Raw genomic sequence first — 7,877 nt, forward strand, 5'->3', positions numbered from 1 at the left:
GGGTTGGGACGTTCCCTGGTGCACTGTGGGTCTGGCCTGCAGGGTGGCGGGTGGTCAGCCTGGCAGCCCCTGAGGGGAGAGCAGAGGCACAGGACAGGGGCTCCCAGGGCTGGCCCGATGCCATTCCAGGACGCTGGGGGATGAGGCCAAGGAGAGACTGGAGGTGACGCTTGTGTGGGCCTTGAGGATGCGTGGCTCTTTGCTCCCGTATCCCAGAGACGCAAGCGGCAGGACTTCAGACCCTTGCTCGGCCAGGGATAGACATGGAGCTGTGATTTTTAGAGCCCAGAGACCTGACTGTACAGATGGGAAGACTGAGGCCCGAGAGAGAAACCAAGCAGCCCAGAGGGAGGCTTTCTTCTTTGGGTCAGCTTTAGCAATCCGGCCTCTAACACCCTGCCTTTAGAATCATCAATTAAAAAGGTGAAGATGAAATCAGAAAATGCATGCAAAATACTCAGTGCATAGTATTTTTTCTTTTTCTTTTTTTTTTCTTAAGAGACAGCGTCCGCTGGGAGCAGTGGCTCAGGCCTGTAATCCCGACACTTTAGGAGGCCCTGGTGAATAGACCACCTGACGTCAGGAGTTCAAGACCAGCCTGGCCAACATGGTGAAACTCCGTCTCTACTAAAAAAACAAAGAAATCAGCCGGGAGTGGAGGTGCGTCCCTCTAATGCCAGCTACTCAGGAGGCTGAGGCAGGAGACTCACTTGTACCTGGGCAGGGGAGGTTGCAGTGAGCTGAGATGGCAACACTGCACACACCAGCCTGGGAAACAGAGTGAGATTCTATCTAAAAAAAAAAAAAAAAAGAAAGAAAAGAAAAGAAAAAAGAAGAGAAGGTCAGGCCGGCGCATGGCTCATGCCTGTAATCCCAGCACTTTAGGAGGCTGAGGCGGATGGATCACTTGATAGGAGTTTGAGACCAGCCTGGCTAACAGGTTGGTGAAACCCTATCTCTACTAAAAATACAAAAATTAGCTGGGTGTGGTGGCACATGTCTATAATCCCAGCTACTGAAGGGGCTGAGGCAAGAGAATCTCTTGAACCTGGGAGGCAGAGGTTGCAGTGAGCCAAGATCAAGCCACTGCACTCCAACCTGGGTGACAGAGTGAGATCCTGTCTCAAAAAAAAAAAAGAGAGACAGGGTCTTCCTCTGTCATCCAAGCCAGAGTGCAATGACGCCTTGAACTCTTGGGCTCAAGCGATCTTTCTGCTTCAGCCTCCAGAGTAGCCAGGACTATATATGCATGCCACAACACCCAGCTAAATTATTTATATTTTATAAAGACAGGGTCTTGCTATTTTGCCCAGGCTGGTCTCAAACTTCTGGCCTCAAGCAGTCATCCCAACCTGGCCTTCCAAAGGGTTAGGATCATAGGCATAAGCCACCATGCAGTCATGCTCTCACATATTTTTTTTTCTTCAATAATAAAAAATGGACAGAGTGAAACCGACTTTTTACTTTATATCTTTCTAACTAGTTTGAATTTTTATACAATAGTCATGTATCACTTATATATCATGTGACCCTCATAAAGTTCCTTGTGTGTTTAATTCATCATGGGAACACTTAAACATTCATAAAGTTAGCCCGCTATCTTCATGCTCCCCACTGCCATCTCAGCAATAATTCATGCTTTGCAAATTTCGGTGTACCAATTCTAAATACTGTACCCGGATTTTCTTTTTTTATTTATTTTTTTCTGAGATGGAGTCTCACTTTGTCGTTTAGGCTGGATTGCAGTGGTGCCATCTCGGCTCGCTGCAACCTCTGCCTCCCAGATTCAAGAGATTCTCCTGCCTCAGCCTCCCGAGTAGCTGAGATTACAGGCACACGCCATCTCGCCTGGCTCATTTTGTGTGTGTGTGTGTGTTTTTAGTAGAGATGAGGTTTCACCATGTCAGCCAGACTGGTCTCAAACTCCTGACCTCAGGTGATCTGCCCGCCTCAGCCTCCCAAAGTGCTGGGATCATAGGCGTGAGCCACTGCACCCAGCCTTACCCAGATTTTCTCTTTGAATCTTGAAATAGCCCTGTAAGGCAGGTGCTGTTATTATCATCCCCATTTCAGAGCTGAAATTCAGAAACTTGCTCTAGCATTCACTGAAATTGAAGATGCCTATCCTAATATCTATCATGCCCACACTTATGTATATATCAAGATAAATGAAAATGTACATCAATCAAAAGGAAAAAATCTGCTGGGCACAGTGGCTCATACCTGTAATCCCAGCACTTTGAGAGGCTGAGGTAGGAGGATCATGAGATCAGGATATCGAGACCATTCTGGCCATGGTGAAACCCTGTCTCTACTAAAATACAAAAAATTAGCCGGGTGTGATGGTGTGTGCCTCTAGTCCCAGCTACTCAGGAGGCTGAGGCAGGGGAATAGCTTGAATCTGGGAGACAGAGGTTGCAGTGAGCCAAGATCATGCCACTGCACTCCAGCCTGGCAAAAGAGCAAGACTCTGTCTCAAAAAAGAAAAAAAAACCAGTGTAAATTCCAAGAGGAGAAGAAACTTTGTTTCTTATAAGGGGTTATAGCCTGCAAGGTGAGCAGCCCACAGGCTGGGAAGTATGCCTCCCACCAAGACAGGAAACAGGCACTTTGAAGGAGGAGGGGTTGGACTCGGAGCTCTGTGCTGAAGGGGTTGGCTGAATGATATATTCAGCAGGTTACAGGAGAAGCTATGAATATTTATTTATGAAGGTGGTCCCAACACATGTGTATGAACAACCGTGCATGTAATATACAGCGCATGTTCACTTTGGGGTGGAGACTTAACATTTAAATGTATTACAATTAAGCCAGATGTGGTGGCTCATGCCTGTAATCCTAGCACTTTTGGAGTCCAAGGTGGGTGAATCGCATGAGTGCAGGAGTTTGAGACCAGCTTGGACAACATGTCGAAACCCCTGTCTCCACAAAAAATACAAGAAGTAGCCGGGCGCAGTTGTGTGCACCTGTAGTCCCAGCTACTTGGGAGGCTGAGGTAGGAGGATTGCTTGAGCCCAGGAAGCAGAGGTTGCTGTGAGCTGTGATCGTGCCACTGCACTCCAGCCTGGGCAACAGAGTAAGACCCTGTCTCAATGAATCAATCAATCAATGTATTACAGTTAGAACCTACCCATCAAAAGGTCTTTTCAGGAAATGCAGGCACGTGAGTGTATGGTTTCTGTGATCCCACCAGAAGCAAGTCCATGGTCAGTGGTCTTTTTATTAGGAGAAAGTTACTAAAATCAGTCTCTTGTTCAACCAAAGCTGTAGTTATGACTGGTGGAACAGGGTGTCAGTTGGGCGTCTGTGAGCTGGATGAGTTGTCATTGTTTAATATTGCTTCTCTTGAGATCAGTACTTGAAAAATAAAAATCTCTTAACACAATTAGAACATGGTTTATTCCTTAAGTGTAGGAGCATGTGACTTAACCCTTGCCCAATGTGGCCTTAGGCTGTGTTTGTAATTTGGTATCTTATTGTCACAAAGAATCTGTTCTAAGACTATACTTTCAGGGATCATTTCTGTAGTTTGTTACTAGGGAAGCTTCTCTGAATGTGTTTAAAAAAATTAAAAAATTTAAAAAAACAAAAAACAAAAAAGAGTCTGTTCTGTCAGTCTTATGATCTTTTTTTTTTTTTTCTTTTTGAGACAGAATCTCACTCTATTACCCATGCTGGAGTGCAATGGAACGATCACAACTCACTGCAACCTCTGCTTCCTGGGCTCAAGAGATCCTCTCACCTCAGCCTCCCCAGTAGCTGGGACCACAGGCATGCGTCACGACGCCTGGTTAATTTTTGCATGTTTTTCTTCTTTTTTTGTAGAGATAGAATTTGACCATGCTGCCAAGGTTGGTCTCAAACTCCTGGCCTCATGTGATCTGCCTGCCTCAGCCTCCTAGAACGCTGGGATTACAGGTGTGAGCCACCACATCCGGCCCTCTATTTTAGCATGAATGCTGATCAGTTCTTGTATCTAAATCACAAAAGGAAGGAAGGGAGTATAACGTGGTGTGTCTGACCTCCTGTCCCATCACGGCTGGGAACCAAGTTTTTAAAGTTTTTCTGGTGTTCCCTTTGCCAAGAAAGGGTGTTCATTCGGTGGACCCTTAGGATTTTATTTTGAGTTTACACCCCAAACTGGAAACAACCAAAATGTCTATGAGACAGAGAATAGAAAAACAAATAGTGATGTTTTCAGAAAACAAACAACCCCCCCACCAAAACAACAACGAAATTACACAATGGAATTTTATGCAGCAATGAAAAAGAAAAATACTGTTATATATAGTAACCTGAATGAATCTCAGTCGTTTGGTGGAGACGAAGCAGCCAGACACTTAAGAGCTCATATTGCATGCTTCCATTTTTATGGAATTCAAGAACATACAAAATTAATTGACAATAACAGAGGCTATGGGAAGAGCAGTTACGTCTGGGGGAGACGCTGATCAGCAAGAGGCAGGAGAAAATGTTCTGGGAGGCTGAAAATGTGCCCCTTAATCTGGGTAGTGGTTGCAGGGGTTTATGCATATGTAAAAATTCATCAAACTGCATATTTAAAATTAAGATTAATGCACTTAACACAATTAGAGAAGAAAAAGAAAAGGAGAGAGGAAGTAAGGAATAAAGGAAGGAAGGAGGGAGAGAATGGAGGGGAGGAGACGGAGGAAGAAAAATGAAAGAAAGCTGGATGTGGTGGCTCATCCCTGTAATCCCAACATTTTGGGAGGCTGAGTTGGGTGGATCGGGAGGTCAGGAGTTTGAGACCAGTTTGAACAACATAGTGAAACCCTGTCTCTACTAAAAAAATACAAAAATTAGCCAGGCGTGGTGGTGGGCACCTGTAATCCCAGCTACTCAGAGGCTGAGGCAGAGAATCGCTTGAACCCGGGAAGCAAAGGTTGCAGTGAGCCGAGATTGCGCCATTGCACTCCAGCCTGGGTGACACAGTGAGACTCCGTCTCAACAAAAAAAAGAGAGAGAGAGAGAGAGCAGGCAGGCAAGGAGGGAAGAAGGAAAGAAGAAAGAGAAAGAGGGTAAGAAAAAGAAAAAGGGAAAGACAGATTATGCTCATAGTCACACTGCCTAGAGGCAGAGGCGCAAATGGGAACCCAGGTTAGGGTTGCCAGATCTAGGACATAAATACCAGGACACCCTGTTTTTTTGTTTTTTGTTTTTGTTTTTGAGACAGGGTCTCGCTCTGTTTCTCAGGCTGGAGTGTAGCGATGTGATCTCAGCTTACTGCAAACTCCGCCTCCGTGATTCAAGTGATTCTTGTGCCTCAGCCCCCCAAGTAGCTGGAATTACAGGCATGTGCCACCACACGTGACTAATTTTTGTATTTTTACTATAGACAGGGTTTCACCATGTTGGTCAGGCTGGTCTTGAACTCCTGGCCTCAAGTGATCTATCCACTTGGCCTCCCAAAGTGCTGGGATTACAGGCGTGAGCCACTGTGCCCAGAATGCCCTGTATTTTATCTGGCAACCCTCACCCAGGCTATCTGTGTCCAGAACTGGGGCACTCGGCAACTACTCTATAGCGTTTAACTGAGAGCCAGAGAAGGGCCTTGGGCGTCAGTGACCAGGATTGGAGGTGATCAGGTGACCAGGTGGGTTCAGAAACTCCTGCACTGTGGGCAAACAAGCATATTTAGTATTATTATTTAATTTGGAAAATGAGCTTGGGAGACTACTATTGTTTTCATGATATAAACTACAGAAAGTAAAGTTCCACAGTATCTTCTTGGCTATTGGAATAAGGAGAAAGATACCTGCTAGGAAAGATGTGAGAATTTCATCTTTATTGGAAAGGAGAGTGAGTTTAAGAAAAAGTTGGCCACGAGCGCTGGCTCATACCTGTAATTGCAGCACTTTGAAAGGCTGAGGCAGGAGGATCTCTTGAGCCCAGGAGTTTGAGACCAGCCTGGGCAACATTGCAAAACACCATCTCTACAAAAAAAAAATACAAAAAATTAGCCGACTGTGGTGGCACCTGCCTGTAGTCCCAGCTACTTGGGAGCTGAGGTAGGAGGACTGATTGAGCTTGGGTGGTTGAGGCTGCACGGAGCTGAGATCTCACCACTGCACTCCAGCCTGGGTGACAGAGCTACAACCTGTCTCAAAAGAAAAGAAAAGAGAAGAAAAAGTTGAGAAATACTGATATGGTTGAATCTGTCCATTTTACAGTTAGGGAAACTTAGGCACACTGAGAGAGCCCTGTGGGACCAAGGCCCTTTCCACTACCCTGACGTCCAAACTTCACCTGTCCTAGTAATGGGAGGCCCTAGACCTTTGAAAGCAATTTCTGTTTATTTGGCTGGAATTGTAGAAATCAAGGGTCCTTTTAACCCCACTGGGTGGTTGATAAGCAAAAGGACCTCTGGGTAGTTCCGAAATAGAGTCAGGCTCGGGCAAAAACATCATTTACCTGGAGAATTCTCTGCAGGAGTCAACTCTGATGGGGCCAGGAGTTACCAAATAATAGGTTAACTCCCACTCTTTTTCACAAACAAAATTAGCTTGAATCACCTGTATGCAGTAGTATTTAAGTATTTCAAGTATTTATGCGGAAGGCATAAGGAAGAAAGTGAGAATCCCCTGCAGCTAATCCCACCACCAGGAAATAGGGACCATTACTTTGGGCAAATATTTCCAAAGGTTAAATAAACACAGGCAGGTGACAAAAATAGGATCATGTGACCTATGTTGGTTCCTCTGTTCACTTGCCAATATGGTACACCCTGAGCCTCTTTCCACAACCACTGTAGAGCAGTGACACCCTTATTTTAATTTAGAGACAAGGTCTTGCTCTGTTGCCCAGGCTGGAGTGCAGTGGTGCGAACACAGCTCACTGAAGCCTCAAATTCCTGGGCTCAAATGATTCTTCTGCCTCACCCTCCCAAGTAGCTGAGACTACAGGATGGCATCGTTTTTACACAGGATACCAATGTACATGGATGTAACTATTTTTTTTCTTTTTTGAGACAGGGTCTCACTCTATTGCCCAGCCTGGAGTGCAGTGGCCCAATCACTGTTAGACAGTGGGCAAAGAGAATCCGTTGGGCAGCCTTGACTGTAGCCTTGACTGTAGCCTTGACTGTAGCCTTGACTTCTGGGGCTCAAGTGATCCTCCCTCCTCAGCCTCCTGAGTGGCCAGAACTACAGGCATGCACCACCAACCTGGTTAATTTTTACCTTATTATTATTTTTTTTTAGAGATGGGGTCTCCCTATGTTGCCCAGGCTGGTCTTGAACTCCCGGGCTCAAGCGATCCTCCCATCTTGATCTCCCAAAAATGCTGGGATTACAGGGGTGAGCCACCATGCCCAGCCAGATGTAACAATTTTTAAAGTCAGTCCGTAGGGTTGAACTTACCTGTCATTTTTAATTTGTTGACATTAAAAATATCTTAGATGTGTTTCTTGGCACACTGCCTAATTGTTTCCATAAGATCAGTTCCTAAAAATGGAATCATTGCACCAGGGTTTGTACATTTAAAATAGTGATCCATTTTGCCAGACCGCCATCTAGAAGGACTCTAACAATTTACACATTTAAGGAGGCATTTACCCTCAGATGCCCACTGTGCACTTCCATGGCCCAGAGAGTGAGATCCTCCTTAAATTTTGCATCCTCCCTCCTCCCCACCTTAATCGGAACCCTGCTAAGGAGATGAGGAAGTTTCACGTCCATTGGCCTTTCTTTGTAAAGTGCCTATTCTTTTTCCCCATTTTTCTATTGAGGTGTGTTGTTTATTTTTCTTATTAATTTGAAAGAATTCTTTATATGCATGTGTGTCATCCCTTTGTTGCAAATATTTTCTCCAATTAGTCTGTCCTACAAAGGTTTGAAAACTTTTTTAGCTGTGGCTTG

The 7,877-nt window shown here is 45.2% G+C and overlaps 1 pseudogene; it reads left to right on the forward strand.

Annotated features, from left to right (window-relative positions):
- Positions 1–3,497: 3,497 nt before the first annotated feature.
- Positions 3,498–3,578, forward strand: LOC135276291 (small nucleolar RNA U3; annotated as a pseudogene).
- Positions 3,579–7,877: the final 4,299 nt, after the last annotated feature.

This window comes from Aotus nancymaae, unplaced genomic scaffold (assembly GCF_030222135.1).
Source record: "Aotus nancymaae isolate 86718 unplaced genomic scaffold, 86718_ANA_hifiasm-v0.15.2.pri h1tg000021l, whole genome shotgun sequence".
Taxonomy (NCBI): domain Eukaryota; kingdom Metazoa; phylum Chordata; class Mammalia; order Primates; family Aotidae; genus Aotus; species Aotus nancymaae.